Source organism: Perca fluviatilis, unplaced genomic scaffold (genome assembly GCF_010015445.1).
Source record: "Perca fluviatilis unplaced genomic scaffold, GENO_Pfluv_1.0 PFLUV_unplaced_scaf_1, whole genome shotgun sequence".
Classification (NCBI taxonomy): Eukaryota; Metazoa; Chordata; class Actinopteri; order Perciformes; family Percidae; genus Perca; species Perca fluviatilis.
The window spans coordinates 815,441-842,940 of record NW_024375502.1 but is presented as its reverse complement, the minus strand read 5'-3'; the positions used below and the strand labels follow the sequence as shown (position 1 = coordinate 842,940).

General features: G+C 42.2%; 1 protein-coding gene and 1 pseudogene across 1 annotated transcript in view; one reads left to right on the top strand and one right to left on the bottom strand.

The window, feature by feature from the left end:
• The window catches only part of LOC120554979, a 25,405-nt pseudogene extending 3,481 nt beyond the window's left edge, over positions 1–21,924 (bottom strand).
• The window catches only part of LOC120554982 (protein NLRC3-like), a 232,517-nt gene that overhangs the window by 36,764 nt on the left and 168,253 nt on the right, over positions 1–27,500 (top strand). The window lies entirely within an intron of this gene.

Genomic DNA, 27,500 nt, shown 5'->3' with positions numbered 1-27,500 from the left:
TGGTCAGTCAGTCCTTGAAGAGGCCCTTTTCAAGTTTGGGCAAAGAGCTGAAGTGTGAACCATACATAACTTGACAAGTACTATCCTACAGCAATTAAATCACCTTTGAATAACCTCACCATGACACTAGGACATTACCGTGTGGAATAACGTGATTTAACACAAGGCTCGACAACTAATACACTACTGCAGAGACATGAACACACGCTGACTGAAGCATCACTTTCAAACAGTATGACAGGATGCTGCATCACATGTAGTCAAAATGAATGGAATTACCAAAGAAACCAAAACAAACCCACAACAACTGGTCATATTTACTCATACGGTGACCACAAAGCAATCAACAACACAAATAACACAATCAGCGATCAACAGGCCCTCCCCCAAATTCCAACCAAGCAGCGTGGGCTTAACACCCGACACCATAAACACACAAAGGCACAGCGGACACTGGCACTGCTCAAAGCTTTAACACCTAAAGGAAGCAGTAATAGCTAGTAAAATCATTTCACTAAAATGCTGAAAAATCCATTAAACTTATCAAACGCTGCTCATCATGTGAAGAAAAATACATCCACCTTTCTTTAACTTTACATCCAAAAATCCAAACAAACTTGCATTATATACAATATATAAAATACATATGAAATTGATAAATATATATATTTATTTTAGAAATGAATATATATGCCTTTAATTATAAAATATAATTTTCTGATTCTGACAATCTCTTTGCCAGCAGAGAAGGCCTTGCTGGCCCTGACGGCCCACCTCTGATCTACAGATCGAGTCATAACAATGAATATTCTGATTAATAGTGGATGGCTTGTGGGTGAAATAACGTAGAAATAATGAGGAAACTATAACTGAACATAGCAGAGAGCAGAACAGACTATGAGCGCATTTACACATTGTTATCATTAGATGATTCTCTCATAGATAAAAAATGTACGCACAGTGCGTAGGATTACGTGCTGCTGGCACCACAGCCACACTATCATTTACAGAGACCCAACAATCCCCCAAGAGCAAGCATTTGGTGCAACAGTGAACCTTTCTCTGTAGAGAACATCAACATTACATCTCTCTCACAGCACACATATATATTGTGTTTGTACTTGCAGGAACTAGGAAAGAGCATTTTGAGGGACTTTTTGAACTTAAAGTCGGTACTCTCCCAGCACAAGAGGAACTTTATACAATAATTGGACCAGACGTCAGTGTACGTCTCTGATCGATCACATGAGCCATGCAGCACCGGCAACTGACATTGTAAACCTCTAGCTGACTAGTCTACGAAAGAGTAGATTAATGCTTCATCCACACACTCTTCTCACGTGCGTAAAGCACATTGCTTTGTGCTAAGCTAGGCTAAACCTATCCTGGACCTTTCTGTCGAAGTTGAAACTGACTTGATCCCAAGAAAGAGGGAAAAAACAGGATGTTTCTTAAAACCATGGACAGAGCCTTTAACATACAGAGATGTGTCCAAACTACATAAAAAAAAAAAAAAAGGGGTTTTCTTTTTAGTTATTTTAGAGATGTTCTCCTTTAATACTTCCTACACAAATATCTCCTTTTTGTTCATCAGTGTTTGTACCTGAGAGTGTCCAGTCTCCAGAGAGGATCCTTCAGTCCCTCTGACAGTAGCTTCACTCCTGAGTCTCCTGGATTATTGTAGCTGAGGTCCAGCTCTCTCAGATGGGAGGGGTTGGAGCTCAGAGCTGAGACCAGAGAAGAACAGCCTTCCTCTGAGATCAGACAGCCTGACAGACTGCAAACACACAGAACAACACACAGGAACCCTCTGTCAACACGGGGAGCTTGCTGTCCAGGTACATTTTGGTCCAGATTAAGAATAAATCTTTAAAATCATCTGTGGTATTTAATTATTCAACAACAAAAGTAAACAATCCTCATGGAAATTAACTCTGACTCTAGAAATGAATAATTACATAATTAATAACTACTGCCCAAGTTTATGATATCAACAGACACAAAGCTACATGTTAGCTGTTTTGTCAACTAAAGTTAATCAGACTTTAAATGGTCATCAGCTGAATGGGTTAATGAATCCTGACCTGAGAGTCTCCAGTGTGCAGTGTGGACTCTTCAGTCCATCAGAGATCAGCTTCACTCCTTCATCCTGCAGGTTGTTGTTACTTAGGTCCAGCTCTCTCAGACTAGAGGACTGGGAGCTGAGAACTGAGGACAGAGCTTCACAGCTTCTCTCTGACAGGTTACAGCCACTCAGTCTGGAGAGACAACAGGACGGAAACAAGTTATTTATATTTAACTCATGTTGAAAGATATCAGAGTATTCATTGATGAATAAATCCCACTTACAGAGCTTTTTTGGAGGCTTTGACCACTGGCAGCAGCCTCAGAAGAGCCTCCTCTGAAGCAGAGTATTTATTCAGGTCAAACACGTCCAGATCTTTTTCTGATGACAGTAAGATGAAGACCAGAGCTGACCACTGAGCAGGAGACAGTTCATCTGTGGAGAGACTTCCTGAACTCAGGGACTGTTGGATCTGCTCCACTAGAGAACGATCATTCAGTTCATTCAGACAGTGGAACAGATTGATGCTTCTCTCTGCAGACAGATTCTCACTGATCTTCTTCTTGATGTACTTGACTGTTTCCTGATTCGTCTCTGAGCTACTTCCTGTCTGTGTCAGCAGACCTCGTAGGAGACTCTGATTGGTCTGCAGTGAAAGACCCAGGAGGAAGCGGAGGAACAAGTCCAGGTGTCCATTTGGACTCTGTAAGGCTTTGTCCACAGCACTCTGGTGGAGATGTTTTAGTTTTTCTTTGAAGACTTTAGGCAGCCATGATGATGTTTGTTCTTCTGACAGCAGGTTGACTCCAGAGTTGATGAATGTCAGATGGACATGAAGAGCAGCCAGAAACTCCTGAACACTCAGATGGATGAAGCTGAACACCTTGTCCTGGTATAGTCCTCTCTCCTCTTTAAAGATCTGTGTGAACACTCCTGAGCACACTGAGGCTACTGTGATATCGATGCCACACTCTGTCAGGTCTGATTCATAGAAGATCAGGTTGCCTTTCCTGCAGCTGCTCAAATGCCAGTTTCCCCAGAGACTCGATCATCTTCCTGGTCTCTGGACTCCAGTGTGGATCTGTCTCAGCTCCTCCATCATACTTGATGTTCTTCACTTTGGACTGAACCACAAGGAAGTGGATGTACATCTCAGTCAGGGTCTTGGGCAGCGCTCCTCCCGCTCTGGTCTTCAACACGTCCTCCAGAACTGTAGCAGTGATCCAGCAGAAGACTGGGATGTGACACATGATGTAGAGGCTTTGTGATTTCTTGATGTGGGAGATGATTCTGTTGGCCTGCTCCTCATCTCTGAATCTCTTCCTGAAGTACTCCTCCTTCTGTGGGTCAGTGAACCCTCTGACCTCTGTCACCATGTCAACACACCCAGGAGGGATCTGATTGGCTGCTGCAGGTCGTGTGGTTATCCAGAGGCGAGCAGAGGGAAGCAGATTCCCCCTGATGAGGTTTGTCAGCAGCACATCCACTGAGGTGGACTCTGTAACATCAGTCAGGATCTCAGTGTTGAGGAAGTCCAGAGGAAGTCGACACTCATCCAGACCGTCAAAGATGAACACAACCGGGAACTCTTCAAACCTGCAGATTCCTGCTTCTTTGGTTTCACTAAAGAAGTAATCAACAAGTTCCACCAAGCTGTACTTTCTCTCTTTCAGCACATTCAGCTCTCTGAAGGTGAATGGAAATGTGAACTGGATGTCCTGGTTGGCTTTGTCTTCAGCCCAGTCCAGAGTGAACTTCTGTGTTAAGACTGTTTTCCCGATGCCAGCCACTCCCTTTGTCAGCACTGTTCTGATTGGTTCATCTCTTCCAGGTGGGGCTTTAAAGATGTCTTCTCGTCTGATTGTTGTTTCTGGTCTGTCTGGTTTCCTGGATGCTGTTTCAATCTGTCTGACCTCATGTTCAGCATTGACCTCTGCAGTCCCTCCCTTTGTGATGTAGATCTCTGTGAACATCTGATTCAGAAGGGTTGGGTTTCCTGCTTTAGCAATCCCCTCAAACACACACTGGAACTTCTTGTTTAGTTTAGATTTGAGTTTACGCTTACAAACTCCAGCTTGACTTCCTGAATGAATACAGAACAATGAAGATCAGTAAGTGATTTATAAAGAAAAATGAACATACTTTGACCCATCTCTGGAGACAGTAGTAAACGTCCCATTAGTCCAGCATGTTAATTATTTAGAGAAATCCTCTTACTGCTCTGCAGACGGTCAGCCAGCTCGTCCTGCTTCATTCTCCTCAGGAAGTGCAGTGTGATCTTCAGAAATGCCTCTCTGCTCCTCCTCTGCTCTTCATCCTCATCCTCCCTCTGACTCTCTGAGCATTCTGGGTAATCTGGACTCAGAAGCTTCTGGATCTTCTTCAGCTCGTTCTTCACAAAAGTGAAGATGTTGTCCTCCAGCAGCTGGAACAGAAGATTATATGAATCAAATCAAACTGAAATCATGGAAGCAAACATCAGATCCATGTTGTACAGACTGACAATCCTCTGGTCTAAAACGTGCAGCATGGAGATGATTGTGAACAGAATAGATGTAAAAGTAGTTGTTGTAAATGTACAGACCATAAATATGGAGTCCAGGTGTGTTTGATGCTGCTGGGCAGACTGACCAATGGGAACCTCTGAGCTCTCCTGGTCCACTCTGTGGAGGAATCAGGAAGAATTAGCTCACATCATGTCTGTCCACACAGAGACAAACACAAGGTAAATGTCCTGTGATTTAAAGTGTTGATTACAGCATTGAATCAGATGGTTTCCCCTGACATTAAAGTGTTGGTGTTACTGCGGACCCCATTGTGAATCAACAGAAAGAACTAAGAAGTAAACAAGGTCTACAACATGGTTGGTCTAAAGAACTCCTGCAGCAGAAGACTGGTATCATGAGGCCAGGAGGTCTTCAGCTTCTGTGGTCATGGAGCCAAACATTTGTAGGTAGAAGAAGTTTGGGGAGTCAACAGTGAAAAACCTTCAGGTGGTTGGCCTCTTTCCTTTTTTTGCTTCCCCTTTTTGACTTCTGATCTGACATCTAACTGGCAAACCCACATCCAACATTTGGGGAGAATTTTGCATTTTGAACAATTTGGGTCAGGAGACTTGGGGGAAAAAACCTGGTCATGAAGCCACTCACTGAAACTTGGCCTTAAGTGTCCAGACTCAAATGGCAGAGGTCTTCTCATGGTAAATAGTGTCCTGACCCAGGTGACACAAACACTTACTAAGGGTCTCTGGTTCTTCAGGGGGGGATGTGCAGATGAAGTTACCCTGGAAGGGACACTCTGAAGCGCATACATCCCAACCATCCCCCTGGTATTCCCAGTTGGAGAAGAACATTTGGGAAGAATTTTACCATTCATGATTTTTAGCCTACCCTATGGCTACGGGAGATTTAAAATGCTTTTTAATGGGGCAAAAACACCAGATAATTTTGGTCCAAATCAGGTCACTGGACAGCTTTAACATGTGAGAATATAAATTTATGTGAAGAAGAAAGATGCTGAAAATAAAATCCAAAACTTCTCTGGATACATAAAAGTTAAAACATGAATCAGCAATATTATAATATTAACAGTTTACCTCTTTTCAGCAGAGGAATGTTGACCTTTAAAGTCAATAAGGCGTTCATGTGACCGGTCACTCTTGAAGGACACACAGCTGGGTTCAGGTTCAGCAGAGTCTGGTCTTTGATGGATCCTGTTACACAGAGAGTAAGACCAACAGGGATGGAAATTCACTTTTTAGTGTTCAGACACAAAAACTGCTGGAGATACAAGCAGCAACTAAAACAAGATTAACACAAAGAAGTTCAATAAACTATACAAATAACTGGGTTAAAAAGCTAAAACACCAGAGAATACTGTATATTGGACCAAACCAGATCCAATATTTACCTAAAGTCAAGAGTTGAAGACTGGTTTAACTGGACAACTTTCAGATGTGAGAATATAAATGCATGTGAAGAAAGATGCTCAAAATAAACCCAAAAAACTACTTCTCTGGAAACATAAAAGTTAAAACATGATTCAGTAATATTATAATATTAATGTCTTACCTCTTTTCAGCAGAGGGTTGCTCTCCTTCAAAGTTAATATCGGGTTCAGTTGACCTTCGTAACATTTCAATTTCCCTTTCAATTTGCAGCTTCTGCCTTTCAAGTCTCTCCATCTCTCCATCTCGCTCCTCCATTTCTACTCGCCTCTCCCTTAAAGGCCTTTTTTTAAAGTAGTGGTATCTCCATGGACCGGTGACTCTTCATGGACACACAGCTGGGTTCGGTTCAGGTTCAGGTTCAGGTTCAGGTTCAGCTTCAGGTTCAGGTTCAGGTTCTGGTTCTGGTTCAGCAGGGTCTGGTGTCTGATGGGTCCTGTTAGAAAGAGAGGAAGACCACTTTTTAATCTCCAGGAACAGAAGCTGCTGGAGAAACTAGAAGCTATCAAGCAGAAAATAAAGTCTGAATCTCTTCACTGAATGATTTCTGCTCTCTGCTCATCCTGCTCTGTCATTCATTCTCTTTCTGGGAGAACAGGAACATTGGAAAGACTCCAGGACTAATGTCATCTTTCTGTCCTCTAATGGAGACAAGACTCCAGGACTAATGTCATCTTTCTGTCCTCTAATGGAGACAAGACTCCAGGACTAATGTCATCTTTCTGTCCTCTAATGGAGACAAGACTCCAGGACTAATGTCATCTTTCTGTCCTCTAATGGAGACAAGACTCCAGGACTAATGTCATCTTTCTGTCCTCTAATGGAGAAAAGACTCCAGGACTAATGTCATCTTTCTGTCCTCTAATGGAGACAAGACTCCAGGACTAATGTCATCTTTCTGTCCTCTCAATGGAGACAAGACTCCAGGACTAATGTCATCTTTCTGTCCTCTAATGGAGACAAGACTCCATTATGACAATCAGTCTCACCTTTCTGTCCTGTGTATCGAATGTAAAAACAGGATTTAAAGTGGAGCTTTTGCATGAGTCTTTGAGGAGAAACTCTGTTTTACAGACCTGTCCATTAAATCATCTATCCATTAGTCCATCAAATCCCTTTGAGTGTTAGTCGACTGAGAATTTCTTTAATTAAAAGAGAGCAGATCTGGGCTCAGGTCTCTGATGTAAAAGCCTTCTTACTGCATTATATTCCATATATTTACATGTTTAAGTGTTACCTGCCTCCTGAGTTTTCTGTTCTCCTTCAAATAAATAAGGATGTTTGTAATAATAATAATAATAAATTGAATTTATATAGTGCTTTTCATGGACTCAAAGTCGCTTTACAGGGCAGGGTAGATTATAAAAACATAACAAAACAAAATGAGCAAACAAAACAAGTAGAACAAAACAAGATACAGATGAAAAAGGGAGGGGGGCAGGTGGACTATGGGTAGGCTGAGGTGAAGAGATGGGTCTTGAGGCGGGACTGGAAGATGGTGAGGGACTCAGAGGTGCGGATCTCTTGGGGGAGGGGAGTTCCAGAGCCTGGGAGCTGCTCTGGAGAAGGCTAGTCCCCAAAACAGCGCATGGTTGGACTTTTGGATGGAGAGGAGACCGGCTGAGGTGGATCTGAGGGACCGTGAGGGTTGGTAAGGGGAGAGGAGGTCAGTGAGGTATGAGGGGGCCAGATGGTGGAGGGCTTTATAGGTGAGGACCAGGATTTTGTAGGTGATCCGGTGGGAAATGGGAAGCCAGTGGAGTTGTTTTAGGACTGGAGTGATGTGGTGCCAGGATTTGGAGCAGGTAATGAGGCGGGCGGGCTGAGTTCTGGACCAGTTGGAGTCGGTTGATGTTGGTAGAGCTGATGCCGAGGAGAAGTGAGTTGCAGTAGTCCAGTCGGGGAGGAGATGAAGCGGCCGAATGAGTCTTTCAGCAGCGGGGGTGTGAGAGAGGGTCTGATTTTGGGGCTTGTTGCGCGGAGGTGAAAGAAGGAGGTTTTAATGACTTGACGGATGTGAGGCTCAAGGGGAGAGGGTGGAATCAAAGATGCGCCAAGGTTGCGGGCCTGGGGAGATGGGGGAAAAATACTGGTGCCGTCGATGGTGAGATGTGGGGTTATTGGTTTTGCTGAGTGTGGATTTGGAGCCGATCAGAAGGAATTCTGTTTTGTCGCTGTTGAGTTTGAGGAAGTTGTGTTGCATCCAGGTTTTATAGCTGACAGACAGGAGTTTATGTGGGAGAGGGAGGATTGTGGGGGGATTTGGTGCTGAGGTAGATCTGGGTGTCGCCCGCATAGCAGTGGAAGTCCAGGTTGAAGTGGCGGAGTATCTGACCAAGAGGGAGGATGTAGATGATGAAGAGGAGGGGCCAAGCACGGAGCCTTGGGGAACACCTTGAGTGACTGTGGCTGTGGCGGAGGTGTGGTTGTGGAGAGAGATGAAATGGGATCTGTTGGATAGGTAGGAGTGGAGCCAGCTGAGTGCAGTACCGTCGATACCGAGGTCTTTGAGTCTGGTGAGCAGGATGTTATGGCTCACAGTATCGAAGGCTGCACTCAGGTCGAGGAGGATGAGGATGTTGAGGGAACCGGTGTCAGCAAAGGTGAGGAGGTCGTTGAGGACTTTGAGAAGAGCGGTTTCTGTGCTGTGTAGGGGGCGAAAACCAGATTGGAGAGGTCGAATAGGTTATTGGCAAGAAGATGGGTTTGTAGTTGTGAGGCGACTATGCGTTCCAGGGTTTTAGACAGAAAGGGGAGGTTGGATATTGGGCGGTAGTTGTTGAGAGAGGAGGGATCCAGACCAGGTTTTTTAAGGATTGGGGTGACAGCGGCAGTTTTGAAAGCAGAGGGGACAGTTCCAAGGGACAGTGAGGAGTTGAAGAGGTTAGTGAGGTAGGGGCATAGGACCGGGAGGCAGGACTTCAGAAGTGGAGTAGGGAGGGGGTCAAGGGAGCAGGTAGTGGGTTTGGAAGAGCTGATGAGTTTGGAGATTTCAGGAGGAGTGACTGGGTTAAACTGGGAGAGGAGGAAGTGTGGAGGAGGGGTCGGGAGGTCTGGAGGGATGAAGAGAGGAGGGTCCAAGGTAGGTGCTGGAGTAGATCCTGGAAGGTCAGATACAGGGGATAGGGAATTGTAAATGAGATTGATTTTGTCAGTGAAAAAGTGGAGGAATGAGTTGCAGAGATCCGGAGTAGAGGTAAGGAGGCTGTTGGTCCGAGGCTTGATGAGGTTGTTCAATGTGGAGAAAAGAGGGTTCTGGGGCTTTGGGGGGGGTCGGCTGAGGATGGTGGAGAGGTAGGCAGATTTGGCAGCAATGAGGGCATCTTTGTAGGCGATGAGATGCGATTTATAGGCTTCATGATGGACTGTGAGGGATGATTTCTTTGTCAGACGTTCAAGTTGGCGGCCAGTTTGTTTCATTTTCCGGAGTGCAGGTGTGTACCAGGGTGAAGAGGTGTTAAAAGTAGCGACGAGTTTTGTTTTGAGGGGGGCCAGGGTGTTGAGGGAGGTAGACAAGGTAGAGTTGAGGTGGTCTGTGAGGTCATCGGGTGAGGTGAGGGTTGAGTCCAGGTGGAGAGTGGTGGAGAGCAGGTCAGAGAGATGGTGGGGATTGATAGATTTGAGGTTGCGGAAGGTGATTTCTCTGAGGAGGGGGCTGGGGGTTGGAGAAGGGATGGTGAACTGTATCAGTTTGTGATCAAAGAGGCATGGATGGAGGTCAAATTCAATTCAAATTCAAAACAACTTTATTTATCCCCATAGGGTAATTCTGTTTTTAGTCTACCAGTCGTATCGACAAGACAACACTTAATCAGGCATACAGACAAACAGAGAAATACTGTCAATGACATCATACTGCATAAATGGGCATCAAAAATCAAACAAGTGATACACAAACACAGGCCATGATACTGACTAAGCAGCAACCGACTCTCAAGATAGTATCATATTAAATAAATAATGATAATACTTAAGTAAATACTAAATAGGTAATGATACAAAAGGTTTTGAATGCCTGGCGCATATTTAGTTGCCGCTGTCAACAATATTTAAGAATTTAATGGCCGAGGGAATAAAAGAATTGGCATATCTGTTAGTTTTCCTTGGGGGGCAAGGTAGCGTCGTCCTGAGGGCATTAGGCAGAATTCCTGACTAAGAACATGGCCAGGATAACTCATGACCTGTCTAGCCTTCTGGAGCACCCGTTTTTTCCAAAGGGAGCTCAGGTCTGTCAGCTGAACACCAATGATCTTGGAGCAGATTTTGACAATACTGCTTAGTCTATTCTTGTCCCGCACGACACATCCATAAAACCAGCAGAGAAAGGAAAATGTTAAAAGGCTTTCAATAAATGAATAATAAAAGTTACATAAGATCCTCTGCGACACATTGAAAGAATTTAGCTTCCGCATCAAGTGGATTCTCTGTTGTCCCCGCTTAATGATTGACTCTGTGTTTTTATCAAACTTCAGGTTTGAGTCAAACATGGTTCCTAAGTACTTATATGTTTCTACAATTTCAACATTTTCTCCATGAATAATGCTGTCTTCCGGGTTAAAACGATTCTTTCTAAAATCAATAATTAACTCTTTAGTTTTTGTCACATTAAGGTCCAGGAAGTTATCATCACACCAGTTCAAAAATTGTGATAAGGCACTTCCATGGCCCGGTCGGGGCCCCTGAAGAAGTGAGAGTAGGGCAGAGTCATCCGAAAATTTCACAAGGTAGCTACCCAGTTGTGAAGTCCTGCAGCTATCTGTGTACATAATAAAAGCAAGGGAGAAAGGACACAGCCCTCGGAGACCCGTGTTTGAAGTGAGGATGCTGGACATGTAGCCATTCACAAATACTTGCTGGAGTCTGTCTGTTAGGAAATTTAAGAGCAGCAATAAAATCTGATCAGGTAGATTAAAATAAGAGGCCAGTCGCTCTATTAAAATATGAGGCTGCATCTTATTAAAAGCTGAAGAGAAATCAGCAAATAAAAGTCTTGCATGTGACTTTGGTTTTCGAGGTGCTTATATAATCTATCTAAGATGAAAATCTTAGCATCATCCACACACCTTTCCCAGCTTGATAGGCAAATTGTAGTGGATCTAATTTTCCATTGATTAAGGAGACAATTTCATCTTTCAATATTTTCTCAAAAGGTTTTCATCACTAGTGATGTTAGTGCCACAGGTCTGAATTCGTTCATTTCTCTGGGATTGTTAGATTTAGGGACAGGTATTATAATTGATGTTTTCCATATGGCAGGAATCTGACCACACTCGATACACATTTGAAAAAGAGTTGTAAACACCTCACAGAGCTGGTCCGCACAATGACGTACAACACGGGCCCCGTCCACAATGGAGTCAGGGCCAGCAGCTCTTATGTGTTTACTTTCTTGAAAAGATTTGTGACATGACTTTGTGTTATCACTAGACCACTCTCTGGAACCAAAGATTCCCGCATTTAAAAAAATATCATTCACAAAATCAGACCTTTCAAAAAACGAGCACTGGTTGGTTGGTGGAGCAGACCAGGTCGAGGATGTGACCTTTTCATGGGTGGGGGATTGTGACGTGTTGGGTGAGAGAGAAGTTATCCAGTAAAATTTTGAATTCTGATGAGAGCTTGCATGTGGGGGAGTCCATGTGGATGTTTAAGTCCCCCAGTAGCAGCAGAAGTGGAGAGAGAGATGAGGCTAGTGTGAGGAGTTCAGTAAAATCAGAGAGGAAGGAGGGATTTGGTTTAGGTGGCCGGTAAATGAGGATGACTGTCATGGAGGAAAGAGTTTTGAAGGCGAGATATTCAAACGATGATACTGAGGGGGGGGTGAGTTCTGTGATCCGGAAGTTCTGATTGAAAATGCCGAGGCCACCTCCACGGTGGGAGGGGCGGGGTTTGCAGATGTAGTTGTAGCCAGGGGGATGCTTGGTTGAGGGAGAAGAAGTCGTTGGGTTGTTGCCAGGTTTCGTGAGCAGAAGGAAGTCAAGAGTATCAAGTGTCGAGGATTAGTTCATGGAGGGCAGGGGCTTTATTGTTGAGCCGATCGGGTGTTGAGGAGGGCAAAGTTGGCATGGTGAGAGGGTGGTGGGATGGGGGCCAGGCTGGAGAGATCTGAGGTTGTCCCGGTTAGCAGTGCGTGTGGTCGTTGGGGTGTGGGGTATTGCAGTTGAGGGGGACAGTGAGCCGATTAGCAAATGATTGGAGAGTATGATTGAGTGTATGTGAAGTGGGGAAAGCACTGCAGTCCGGTCCGGTTTTCTGTGCAGCCTGATGATGCGTTCAGCCCTATGTGAACCAGTGGGTGAAGCATTCAGATGACGTGGGACAGGTGCAACAGAGCGTGCAGGTGACCAGATGGATGGAATGGATTGTCCGTGGTGGAAGGAAAACAAACTTGGCGGGCGAGCTTCTGTGGATGTAACGGGCGTCGACGTAGAAGTCCGAGAGCTGTTTGATGACTGGGATGCAGGATGGAATGGAGTAGTTGACGAATGGACCAGTTGCAGAGTTGAATATTTGATCATGATGCCGAGCGGAGGGACGGAGAGCTCCGTGATAGTGGTTAGCCGTGGGCTAGGAGCACAGAGGTGGAGGTGGAGATGGATGAATGAGGTGATTGCCAAAATGATCCACAGCATGACCGAAGGAGAGGAATGTCTAGTCTTGGTCGCGGCTCGCATCTGGTGGAGGTTGCCTATGAGGAGGAGGTCAGCAATCGGGTTAGCCGCCGAAGCAGCTAGGATTTGCCGCCACGCGTTTGGTGAACGGGGGCAGCTAGCTAGCGGCTAACCGACGAGGCAAGAGTCCGGTCAAGGAGCCCCAGGCGGCTTCGGGAACCAGCAGAGAGACTGTCCAGAGGTACAGAGGCTGTCCAGAGGTAGGGGGTACAGCGAACACAAACACAAGAGAATAGCAGACGAATAGCAGATGAATAGCAGACGGAGAAGCGGCGAATAACCAGCGCCAGCGTCCTCTCACGTCGGTTGGAATTGATAGTGATAGTGTAGGAGCCTAAATGCAGTCATTTATGTTTTGATAATTGGAATACAACAATTTCCTTTACCATTCTCACCTTCTCTCTCTGGCTCTCCGCATGATTTTTTTGGAAGTTGATTTTGCACTGTTCTATTTTTTCCTTGTTTAAACGTAAATAACTAAACTTTTACCGTGTTGTCCACATTAAAATTAATCCACAGGACCTGAGGATTTTTTAATAATGGATTAAGACGAGGAGATTTAGAAGAGGCGTCAAGCTACAGCTTCATTCTGTGGAAACCTACAACATTTTCTAACTTAACTTTGTGTATACTAATATATATATTAGGGTGTAACGGTGCGTGTATTCGTACCGGACCGGGTTCGGTACAGGGCTTCGTACGCGGTGCACATGTGCACTGAATGGCCGAATGCAATCTTTTGTGTGCGGAACATAGGTACATTTTCGGTGTTTCGCGCAAATCCCTACAGCTGATTCTAAAGTTTTCATTGGTTTGCAGGACGCGATTTCCGCTGAAGCGGTTTGGGGAAAAATAAAAATCACACACCGTGCGCTGTACAACAACATACACGGCACGCTTTAGCCCAGCCTCGCTAGCTAGCATCATGGCCAATGCAGACAAGCCCATAGACAGTATGGACAAGCCGGACCTTTAAGAGCCACCCATATCATTAAGGTCTCCTGTTTAGGGACACTTCCGGTTTCCCAGTGAAATACGTCAACGGACATAGACTAGTCAATAAGACGAAAGCAGCGTGCTGACATTGCTCAGTAATGATCGGGTATGTTTCTGGCAACACTTCAAACTTGTTAACGCACGACTTGAAAAGGCATCACGCGAGTGTGAACATCACTACTAAAAGGTAAAAAAACGATTTTAATTCAAACGCAGCTCCGGTTGGCATTTAAACTAGGGATGCACCGAACCCAGAGTTTGGTTCGGAATTTGGCCGAACTTTGGGCTTTTTGACGGAGTTCGGGTACTGCCGAATGTAAGAATTTTTTTCGACCAAACCGAACCGTACCAAAGAGAGGTAACGAGAGGCGAAACTCGAGAAAAAGAGAACGTTCCATTGCAAACAAAACTGACACGCACCCATGACAGAGCTGCAGCTCCGCCATCTTGGACTGAACTATCTTGTTACTTCACTACTCTTCGTAGAGTTACGTGATCGACGTAATGACGTAGCTAGACGGAATGCAGTAGCAACCTAGCAACAGCAGTAAGCTGTGAGAAAGTGAAAATAGAACTTGTGAGCAGAAAAAGTGTTGTTTGGCAGTACTTTCAGTCAAAAGAAGGCCATTCGAGTTGAGCTACATGTTCAATTTGCAATGCCGATTTGTCTCGTGGTGACGAGGACCCTAAACTATACACAACATCTCCGCTGTTAAGACATTTGCGTATGAAACATCCGAAAGAATACGAGTTGTGCAGGTACAGCAAAGGAAGGACAGTCACTGCTAAAAACTTGTGTTAACCAGAACGTGCCTCTCCGGGCTGTCAGCGTTCTCTCTGGAAATGAGTCTTCCTACAGCGGGAGCGGAGCGACCGAACGGCCGGCTGCTGATCGTTAGCTAACGGTAGCTTTCTAATTCCACCCCCCCAACATGTCTTCATCAAACACTGGTTAGCGAAAGTTTGCAAAACAAAATTGTCACTCATCTGGCGATAGCGATGTACTTTCCTACGATGTGAAAAGAGCGTGGGGGTAGCCTACTTTATGGGATTATAAATCTAAAAGGCTAATATTTTGGATATTGGTTGGATCTTGAGATAGGGTAAACATAGGCCTTGTCAAAAATAGTTTTTCCCACTTGTGTGCCAGGCATAATGTTGCCTATTCTTTTTTATTTTTTACAGTTGAAATACAATGAAAAATGCACTGCTGTGGACGTTGTTTACTTCATTAATGTGTTTACTGTGTTAAGGATGGGAGTAGGGTTCCGGTTCGGGGTTCGGCAGAATCTTAACCAGTAGGTTCGGTATTCGGTAGAACCCCAAAAATCTGGGTTCGGTTGCATCCCTAATTTAAACAGACCTTTGCTGGTAATTCCGGTCCGGGCCCAACAAGGAAAGCAATTGGTGTTTTTATAGCAGCTGATCGACCATACTCGGTTGTTGAGAACACTGGTTTTAAGCACATGATGAAGGTGACTGAGCCCAGGTATGAAATTCCTGCTTGTCCACATTTCAGCCAAAAAGTTATACCCGCCCTTTATGAACAGGCTAAAACTGCTGTTGTCCAAGTATTTTATTTCTTATTCTTTTTTTATTTTATATATAGATTTTATTTATTATATTTAATTAAAAAGGGTTTAAAAAAGTGTAAACAAATTGTTAAAAAAAAGTTTATAGTAATAAACAACTTGCAGTTTAATGTTTGCATTTCTTTTCCTTAACGAAAATGAACCGAACCGTGACTTTAAAACCGAGGTACGTACCGAACCGTAATTTTTGCGTACCGTTACTCATCTCATATATATATATATATATATATATATATATATATATATATATATATATATATATATATGTATAATAAAGGCCCATTTATATTGTAACTTATTGCTACTTTTAAATTTGTCCTGTATAATAAACAAAAATGAAATGAAATATCTGAATGCAGGAATTTAGATATCAGAAGTTTTTTTTAGAAATTTAGAAGTTTGTTATCGCCAATGTCGCACCAAATGATTGCTGAGAGTGTGGTCTACACCTAATCTATTTATAGAGTGCCCTGATTAGGATTGGACACTACAAATAACATGTTATTGAATTTGAATACTGAGTTGCATCATAAAGAAGTGCCTCTAGTTCCTGTTGGAGGAGTGCCAGCTCATAGTGATGCAGTTACATATTAGTTGATTTTAGTTAGAGAATAAAAGAGCTGAGTCATGTTGTCCCCACATCAGTCCTGTCAGTGAATAGAACGACCGACACTAACTGCTGCAGACAGATTTCTGATCTTCAACACAAGAGTCCTTAACACTTTCTCAGGAAATAAGAAGTGAAGTAGAAACATTATATTTAACATTACAGAGCCAGAAACTAACCCTGAAGAGACCAAAGACTAACGTGTTGTTAAAGTATCAAACAGCAACTTACAGTTTCTTCAAACAGTCCTAAAGGTTGATGAAGAGTTGATGAGGAAGAGGGTTGCTCTCCACCTGTTCTTAAACAGCAGGATTGCACCTCCTGGGAAGCGGGGGACTGCGTGAGAGATGGTTGTCAGGAGTCGCGGTGGAGGAAGTACTGAATCTCAAGTAAAAGTACAAATAATAACAGACATATTTACTTTAATAAAAGTATAAGGTGTCCACTACCACAAACAAGGCCTGGCTTTTAAAAGAAAGTCCTATCCTAACCAGCATTAAACAGAAATGTGTTGTTAGAATCATAATGCGGTTGCTTTTATTCATGGATGTATTTTAAGACGGTTTTATTTTCTTTAACCATGCAAATAAGCAAATAAAGTGTGTGAAGCAGTGGACATGGGGAGATGTGAAGAGATCCAGCCAAAATAAGATATGAACGAGTCTAACGCAGCCTAGCAGAGGAGTAAACGATGCTGTGGAGAGAAATAGATGGCAACTATGATTTAAAAATGGGAATAATAAAAAACAAACATTTTCATTTTCACTTTTACCGGAGGATGTATTAACGAGGGTCAGCGGCGCTGTGCCCGGGCTCTGGAGCACCAGAGCCGGCTTGGATCAGCGGTGCCCCATATATACAGTATCTATGGCAACCACACTTCACCCCCATATATACAGTATCTATGGAAACAAAACTTCACTGGTGAGACAAACGTGTGACGGTCAGGAAGACGTTTTGGCAGGGGACAAACTGATCAGAAAATGTAACGCAACGTTGTAGAAATGTAGTGGAGTAGAAAGTATAGATAATTGCTGCAAAATGTAACAAAGTAAAAGTCAAAAGTAGGCTATGTACTATTGAGTCTACTTAAGGAAAGTACAGATATGTGAAAATGTACTCAAGTACAGCAACAAAGTATTTGTACTTCATTACATTCTACCACTGCATTTTGGCTCTATAAATAGCGCGGTGAATCACCAAATAACGCAGGATTTAATCAGTTTAATTGCTGATGTAAATTGCAGTGTTAGTGTTTTTTTGCATATTATGATTTCTTTTTCAACAAATCAGAAATACATTACAGTACAATACTATCATTGTAAACGACTGTAGAATTGAATAAAATGCAGTAACCAATTATTTGGATCAAATTGTCATCACTCAAATGTGCGTAAGAGTGCTTTTTAGTGTTCGTCGATTCTGTTCTTAGCTAAGAACAAATCCAAGTTAAGAAGACATGAATGCCAGAATCTTTGTGAAAAGTGCGTAAGTGGGGTTTAAGAACACATTTCTTCATAAGAACGGTTGGTGAATGAGGCCCATTCAGTGGCGGGGAGTTTATGGTTTGACTTTCAAGAAAAGGTTACGTTTTTCAATAAAAAAATATGCAATTTTGCATAATGTTGTCTTAAATGTTACAAAAGCTAGATGAGCTGATAAACAAATAACACTCAGAAAGATTAAAGTCAAACTTAGAGCTAAAGAAGTCTGACTACAATCATAAAATATGAAAAAAGTTTAGTTTTGATGATCACATTGACTTCACATTAATTCAGTTAGGTGGTACCTAAAACGGCTCCAATGGTAGAGAAACCCTGCCTGAGACATTAAAAACAATGACATTAAAGACACTTCTCCTCCTCCACACATCACTACAACAGTAACAGAGGCATTTAGGTCACTACATTTTATTCTGAAAGGTCCCAGAGGAAACAGTAGAGTCCTGTTGTGTCTGACTTTACGCTGGTGGAGACGACGGTGTGTTTTCTGACAGCAGGAGAAAGGCTCAGACCCCCATCTTCAAACTCAGCTTCATTTAGATCTCAACTACACAGCTGTAAAGTTTCCTGACTGCAGCCTCACGGTTGGGACAGACAGACGTAGAAACACCTGGCAAAGGATTTAAAACCTCCTCTGTAGTAGTTCATGTTACAACATGGAGATTAATCTTCAACACAAGAGTCATCTAAACTTCCTCAGGAAATAAGAAGTGAAGTAGAAACATTATATTTATATAATGTATATATTTATTTATTATATTTAACATTACAGAGCCAGAAACTAACCCTGAAGAGACCAAAGACTAACGTGTTGTTAAAGTATCAAACAGCAACTTACAGTTTCTCAAACAGTCCAAAATGTCAACGTAGAACAACTCAGGTGAGTTGTTTCCTGATGCGTCACAGCTCCACCTGTCAGGAAGCAGACTTTCACAATAAGAGCTTTGTTTCTTCCAAAACAAAGTTTTCAGAAGTCTTCTGGTAGCTGTGCCAAGAGAAATCTCAATCATTCCCAATATTACAGAGACGGAGAGCGTAGGTATATGTAAGGAGATAACATAGGCACAGGCTAATTACTGATCACTAACATGCTAGTTAACATTAGTAATTAAACCTAAACAGCTAATGTAAGTCCAAACTGCCTGTGAGCTTCTCCTGTACTATACGGTAATTCCTCTACTGTGTGACAGTAAGTCTCGTGGTTATGACCCAATCGTAACAGGTTTCACTTTTTTTTCTCTTTTTCATCAAACTGCAGTTTTTGCAAGTTCCCGCAATTTCATCGCATAAAATTGCATAAATATCATATATAGCATATTCCATCTCATTTTTTAAGAAAACGTGCAGCATAATCAAGGATTATTGCCCGCAACAATCACAAAAAAATATTTTTCTGGAAGGACTGTCTAATACTAGAATGCAGTACTAGCATATAGCCTAGCTTGATGTCTATAAACAGATAGATTTTCTTTATAGAGTTTAGCTAGATTGAACGACATATGACAGACAGTATGTGTATATGTGATGACCCCACTTTGTATTTTGTCCTCGTTTGGTTACACATGTAATATCATGTTAGAGCCAGGAGTAAAACCTAAACTGTAATATATCTTAAAAGAACACAAAAACTGGATTATTTGTGTCCGTGTTGGCATCACTGTTGTGTATTCATCAGGATTTAGTCTTTATTCCTTCATATAACATTTGTCTGAAAATGATGAATTCATATAAGTCTGTTTAAAAAGTTGTAACGTTAAGTACAATTTCACCACTATAATAAAAACAGATCTAGAAATGATATGCTTTCTTCTTTGCTCCTTAAATAGAGGTAATTTTTTTTAATTAATACAAAGCAAACTGAACATAAAAAACAAGTATTTTGTTTTACTTTCTTTTCTTCCAGGTGGGGCTGAAGGGCTCGACCACTGTTGATCTGCTGCATCATAGCAGCACAGTGTCTTATCACCAACCCATGAAAGGTAGAAGTCTCCCTGCTGCTCCAGATCTACCTACTGTATGACTGGTTACAGACTACAACCATCTGCTCCAGATCTACCTACTGTATGACTGGTTACAGACTACAACCATCTGCTCCAGATCTACCTACTGTATGACTGGTTACAGACTACAACCATCTGCTCCAGATCTACCTACTGTATGACTGGTTACAGACTACAACCATCTGCTCCAGATCTACCTACTGTATGACTGGTTACAGACTACAACCATCTGCTCCAGATCTACCTACTGTATGACTGGCTACAGACTACAACCATCTGCTCCAGATCTACCTACTGTATGACTGGTTACAGACTACAACCATCTGCTCCAGATCTACCTACTGTATGACTGGTTACAGACTACAACCATCTGCTCCAGATCTACCTACTGTATGACTGGTTACAGACTACAACCATCTGCTCCAGATCTACCTACTGTATGACTGGCTACAGACTACAACCATCTGCTCCAGATCTACCTACTGTATGACTGGTTACAGACTACAACCATCTGCTCCAGATCTACCTACTGTATGACTGGTTACAGACTACAACCATCTGGTCCAGATCTACCTACTGTATGACTGGTTACAGACTACAACCATCTGGTCCAGATCTACCTACTGTATGACTGGTTACAGACTACAACCATCTGCTCCAGATCTACCTACTGTATGACTGGTTACAGACTACAACCATCTGGAAAAATCACAATTAGATTGTTTCCCACATGGTTGAGCCCTAATGCCCAGATAACTAACGTGGAGAGAAAACTATGTACACATAGGCAGGATTTATGGAGGGGGGCTTTTTACAAGTTTTTGTTCCTTTTTTAAGATTTTTGTCGCCTTTTTGGAATAACATTTGTCTTTCTTTCCGATATTTTTGACTTTCTTTCCGATATTTTAGCCCAAAGTCCACAGAGGCAACCCGGTTGGTAATTTACTTAGCAGTAAATGACGATTGCATTTCATTGGACAATTCTGTTGTATAATGCCAATAAAGCTGAACCTTGAACCTTGAACCTTTTATCAGAAACAGTAGAGTTGTGTTGTGTCTTACTTTACTCTGATAGAGACGACAGTTTGTTTTCTGACAGCAGGAGAAAGGAAATAAAGATCAGCTGTTTGATTCCAGTAAATCACCAACATGGAGATTTATCTTCAACACAAGAGTTGTCCAAACTTTCTCAGGAAATAAGAAGTGAAGTAGAAACTTTATATTTAACATTACAGAGCCAGAAACTAACCCTGAAGAGACCAAAGACTAACGTGTTGTTAAAGTATCAAACAGCAACTTACAGTTTCTCAAACAGTCCAAAGAGTTGATGAAGAAGAGTTGATGAAGAAGAGTTGATGAAGAAGAGTTGATGAAGAAGAGGGTTACTCTCCACCTGGAGAGAAATCTCTGACACAGGTGAGCTGTTTCCTGGAATGAGTCCCAGCTCCACCTGTCAGGAAGCAGGCAGGAAGGGCTGCAACAGGAGCAGATTTTCACAATAAAATGAGATTTGGACTAATGGAGCCAAGACTGAGAATCAATCTCACTTTTCTGTCCTGTCAGTGTTTGTTCTAGGTTTTGTAGAAGACTGAGGTCCAAATATTCAGTGGTGGGGAGTTTATGGTTTGTCTTTCAAGAAAGGTTACGTTTATCAATAAAAAAAGTAGCATTTTTGCATAATGTTGGACTGTTATTATTACCATATGTATGTCTCAAATTAGAAAAGCTAGATCAGCTGATAAACAAATAACACTCAGAAAGATTAATGTCAAAGTTAAAGCTAAAGAAATCTGACTACAATCATAAAATCTGAGAAAAGTTTAGTTTTGATGATCACATTGACTTCACATTAATTCAGTTAGGTGGTACCTAAAACGGCTCCAATGGTAGAGAAACCCTGCCTGAGACGTTAAAAACAATGACATTAAAGACACTTCTCCTCCTCCACACATCACTACAACAGTAACAGAGGCATTTAGGTCACTACATTTTATTCTGAAAGGTCCCAGAGGAAACAGTAGAGTCCTGTTGTGTCTGACTTTACGCTGGTGGAGACGACGGTGTGTTTTCTGACAGCAGGAGAAAGGCTCGGACCCCCCATCTTCAAACTCAGCCTTCATTTAGATCTCAACTACACAGCTGTAAAGTTTCCTGACTGCAGCCTCACGGTTGGGACAGACAGACGTAGAAACACCTGGCAAAGTATTTAAAACCTCCTCTGTAGTAGTTCATGTTACAACATGGAGATTAATCTTCAACACAAGAGTCATCTAAACTTCCTCAGGAAATAAGAAGTGATGTAGAAACATTATATTTATATAATGTATATATTTATTTATTATATTTAACATTACAGAGCCAGAAACTAACCCTGAAGAGACCAAAGACTAACGTATTGTTAAAGTATCAAACAGCAACTTACAGTTTCCTCAAACAGTCCAAAATGTCATGTGAGTTGTTTCCTGATGCGTCACAGCTCCAGCTGTCAGGAAGCAGACTTTCACAATAAGAGCTTTGTTTCTTCCAAAACAAAGTTTTCAGAAGTCTTCTGGTAGCTGTGCCGAGAGAAATCTCAATCATTCCCAATCTTACAGAGACGGAGAGCGTAGGTATATGTAAGGAGATAACATAGACACAGGCTAATTACTGATCACTAACATGCTAGTTAACATTAGTAATTACTGATCAGTAACATGCTAGTTAACATTAGTAATTACTGATCACTAACATGCTAGTTAACATTAGTAATTACTGATCACTAACATGCTAGTTAACATTAGTAATTACTGATCACTAACATGCTAGTTAACATTAGTAATTATTGATCACTAACATGCTAGTTAACATTAGTAATTACTGATCACTAACATGCTAGTTAACATTAGTAATTATTGATCATTAACATGATAGTTAACATTAGTAATTAAACATAAACAGCTAATGGAAGTCCAAACTGCCTGTGAGCTTCTCCTGTACTATACGGTAATTCCTCTACTGTGTGACAGTAAGTCTCGTGGTTATGACCCAATCGTTAGCCTATTGTTATAAAAGCGTCTGCTACAGAGCCATAACGTGAGCTACAAGGTAATGGAGCCTTTTATATGTTGTTGTGTTTCTTTAGAAATAAACCATGGACAAATAGAGTCTTTAAACACTTCAGATGTAAAGTTATTCGCTGTCAAAGTGACGTCAAAATGAATGGGAGTCAATGGGATGGTAATGGGGGAGTGCTAGGTAGCATCAAAATGGCGCCATAGGAGGTAGGCATTGTGGAGAGAGGCTTACCCTCTTTGAGTGACTAGAAAAGAGATCATATTCCTCCTGTATTAGCTGCTCTGCATTGGCTTCCTGTAAAGTCTGATCCATTGACTTTATTGTGACTATTATCGCCACACTGTTCATCACACCCCCAACCGGACCCCGTCAGACACCTCCTACCAAGAGCCTGGGTCTGTCCCAGGTTTCTTCCTAAAAGGAAGGTTTTCCTCACCACTGTAGCACTGACTGCTTGCTCTTGGGGGGGTTACTGGAATGGTTGGGTCTCTGTAAATTATAGAGTGTGGTCTAGACCTACTCTATCTGTAAAGTGTCTCGAGATAACTCTTGTTATGAATTGATACTGTTGAACGAGAGTATGTGAAAATCCAAAAGAACAGCTAAAACTATACTTCTGCTTTTGAAATATATCAGCTGAAGAACAGTTGAGACTGTGCTTCTGCTTTTGACATAAGTTAACCCAAAACAGCTATAATATATTATTGCTGTTGAAGACCACAATACGCGTTTGATTTTGGTTTATGAGTGCTGATGTGCCTTTAGAATTATATGATTGCTTAGAAATATAATCATGCTAAGCCTTTGTGTTACTGATGTTACTATAAACATGCTTGGAGACATTTTAGTGTGAATTCCTGTGTGAAGCTTCCTGTCTGACCCCACAGTCGTGAAGAGGAAGTGTCTGCAAGAGGCTTCAGACGCATAAGTTGCTTTGTAAGTAAGTAGGTAAGTAAGTAAGTAAAATTTATTTATAAAGCGCTTTTCACAGATAAAATCACAAAGTGCTGTACAAAAGAATAGGTAACACAAACAATATAAAATGTATATACATATGTAAAATTAAAGTGACACTAGTGAAAACCCATCAACCAAAAGCTTTCCTAAATAAACATGTTTTCAGATCCTTTTTAAAAGAGACAACAGAGTCTGCCAGACGCATGGACAGGGGCAGGACGTCCCACAGTCTGGGAGCAACAGACTAAAAGACAGGTCCCTCGAAGTCTTATACGAAGTCTTTGGGACTAAAGCAGAGTTCTGGCCAGCGGACCGGAAGGGTCCGGCCAGAGGAATACGGCTTCAAAAGGTCCAGAATGTACTGGGGCCTGTCCGTTTAAGGCTCTGAAAGTCAGTACTAAAATCTTAAAATCAATTCTGAATTTGTGTAACTGTCTGTCTGAACCCGCACAGCTAGAAAGAGGAAGTGCTGTTGGGGCCCGGTATACATGCACTTGGGGGCTAGGCTCTGGGTGCACATAGGGGAGAAAAAGGTTACTGTATTGACCTAGTGATGAACCGAGCCGTTAGATTCTATGTTAGATAGCAAAATGCATATGTATATAGGAAATATCGTCATATGAGATGTTTCTACGTACCTGATGCTTGCTTTAAGACTGTATTACCATGTAAGGTGAAACAAATGTGAAAAACACACCTCGCGCGGATGGGGGGTTGAACCCCAAGAAATGTTCATATAAAAATGGGTGCTTTGCCAAAAACGTCCTTCCCTTGGGCTTGTTTTCTGCTCTCTTGACCGATACCCCTTGCTGTAGGGACCTCCTGTGTCTTAGAGCATTTTTGAGTTATTGAACTTAGTTAATTTTTTCATTTATTTTGTTTTCTTGTTAACTTTTTGCTTTTTAAAAAGAAATAATAAAACCACCTGTGTTTGTCTTGAGCAAGGTGACCCAAAAACCTTGTGAGTCTTTTTTGCTCTTTTTAGAAGACTTTTCTCCTTTTTCTCCTTTTTCTCCACTTTACCCGTAGAGGGGACCCCCTGAAAGGGGAGGTGGTGGCCTCCTCTTTAACCGAAGCGGTTTGCAGCGACCCCGGGGACCGACCTGACAAGCAGACCTTTGATCCTCCAGCTGATCAGAAACCTCTGTGACCGAGGCAGAGGCAGCTGTCCGAGTGTGAGTAATCAGCTGTGATTGTTTGGTTGTAAAGATCTTCTGTGTGCTGTGTATTTCACATACGGGGGACATCTAGGTCGTCAATCAAAAGCCTCTGGTCTCGTCATCGGGTTTCCAGTAGCGAGGACCCGTGAACGCAGGGGTGTGTGTGTCTCTTTAAAACATAATCTAAACCATAGGGAAGTATCTGAACTAATTCCTTTTGAACCTGTTTATAATTTATAATATAATATTTATAACATCTGAATCTATAATGTTTTAATACCTACAGTATTAAATATAGGGAAGTATTTGAAACAACTCCTTTAATATAGGCTTAACCATCCGCCCCGCTGACAGTATCTGTAACGGCTGTAGGGCTAAAGAGGGCTTAGAGGGCGAGGGGTATCGGGGGGGAGTAAGGGGGTTGGCTTTAAAAGAAAAAGTGATACCATGCCTCGATAACTGTCACATCGCTCCACAATACTATAAATAAAATGTAATTGAATTGAATTGACTGGTTGCTGTTGTCAGTGACTGCTCTGTCGATGCTCCATTACTGACTGAGACAGCTTAATTTTTTTTTTTTATTTATCCTTTATTTTACCAGGTGATGTCCCATTTACAAGGGAGCCCTGGAGCAACAGTACACAAGTTACACAGAATCACAAAAACAGACACAGCAAACAAAACTGATTTACAGTACATGTAAAACAATTTAAAATAACATAAAAAGGCTTATTGAAAACATGTGCATTGTTCAAATTTCGATCGTTTAAGTAATTGTTTAAAATGTTTAATGCTCCGGAAAAATATGTGGAATCCTTTGTTTTAACCAGAATCCTTCGTTTATAGCATTATGTTAAGGAAATATATTTACTTTATACATGTAGTATACAAATAATAAAGCTACTTTTCTTTTATAATCCTAATTTGACATATTTATCATTCATAAATGAAAATTATATTTTTTATTAATTCAGATATTCAAGTTTCGCCAATCTACATCGTAGATAGGTGCTGTATAGGTAACGTACATCGGTCTGCAACTGGCTGCTCTAAGGACATTTTAGCAGCATACATTATAATCAGTCCCTGCAGAAATACGTGATCATGCGATCGCATAATTCAATGCATAATGAGCCAAAGTCTGCATATTTATGCGAGGGCCAAATTTTTACCGCCCGCATAATTTGCCGATTTCCACGCGAAAAATATGGGGGCCGGGCTTGCATGATTTCATATCTCCCGCGATTTCGTTTGGAAAAAAGTCCCATAATATATCTTATCAGAAAGTTGAAAAATGTTGCGTTTGCTTCACAAAGTGAAGTTCCCTTGTTGCCATGGGAACGTTATGAAGTGACGTAACTACATTTGAACATCATCAAAAAGCAGGGTGTTGGGGAAATCACTTTTTTTTCTCTTTTTCATCAAACAGCAGCTTTTGCAAGTTCCCGCAATTTTATCGCATAAAATTGCATAAATATCATATATAGCATATTCCATCTCATTTTTTAAGAAAATGTGCTGCATAATCAAGGATTGTTTCCCGCAACAATCACAAAAAACCTTTCTGGAAGGACTGTCTAATAGGCCGGGAGCCAGGTCCACTCCTCAGGATGTTTTTTGCTACCTTTTATTCACTATTATTTCCTATTATATTACACCTTGGGCCATCACAAGTTCATAACGACACCACCCCAACTCGGGCCCGTTTGGTCTTCCAGGGGCCAAAAACACCCTTTTGGGAAAAGCTTTTGGCGGAATGCTGTAATTCTGAATATTAAGGTACTGCAGCTACATACATGGTCATATAATCCTAATATTTTGCATGGTGTATCCTGACACATAGGGGAAACTAGCAGAAAACGATTCTCGGGATTGCTGCCTTTTTCTGTCAAATATCAACCTCAACATACCCTAAAAGACAAAAAAATGTCCGTCCGCCTTGACAAATTGTCATCAAAAGTGATAATACACTCCCAACACACACAGCTGGAGCTCACACACACTGTGGAGTTACTGAGCAGGTACACACACACACACACACACACACACACACAAACACACACACACACACACACACACACACAGGGACACAGCAGCACACACAAACACACACACACACACACACACAAGGACGCACAGCAGCACGCACACACACACACACACACACACAACAGGGACACACACACACAGGGACACACAGCAGCACACACACACACACACACACAGGGACACACACACACACACATGCAGAAGATTACTAATAATAATATTAGGGTGTAAATCCTCCATCATAACAGCAATGCTCCAAGGTCCAAACCTTCGCCTTTTAAAGGGAATGGGAGATGATCTCTGATTGGTTGATGAATGGGAGATGATCTCTGATTGGTTGATTGCATGTTACGCCCAAAACACCCCCTCTGATTAATGAAGACACTAAGGACAACCCTTTAGGACCAGGCGCCCGGCACACAGACCCTTTTTACTGCCGTCAGACTAGTAAAAGTGGATTTGGACCGGCCCTAAACACACCTGCACCAGGCGCTCCACACCGTGACCTCAGATGGTTAAAATAGGGACAGACAGAGTTCTACTGGACTTGACCTCCTTTTCTACGTCTTCCTGTGAAATCGCTGCATGTCTTTCCCTCTGTCCTCCTGTCCTCCTGTAGGGGGCGCTGGAGAGGCAGCAGTTGGACAGACAGAGAGCAGAAGAAGAGGCTGCTGATGCCAGAGATGCTCTGCAGAAGGTCCTGGCTCTAGTTTACCCCTCATGTGTATTCAACAGCTAACTGTTTAACATCTCCACATCAGGACAGTGGAGGGACCATGGGTCAAACTCACAGCCCGCGGGCCCAATCCAAAAACATGGGGAAGGGTTTTTCAACTTGCAATTACACAACAACGACTTTGAGACTCAGAAATCCCCCCAGAACCAGAACCAGAACCAG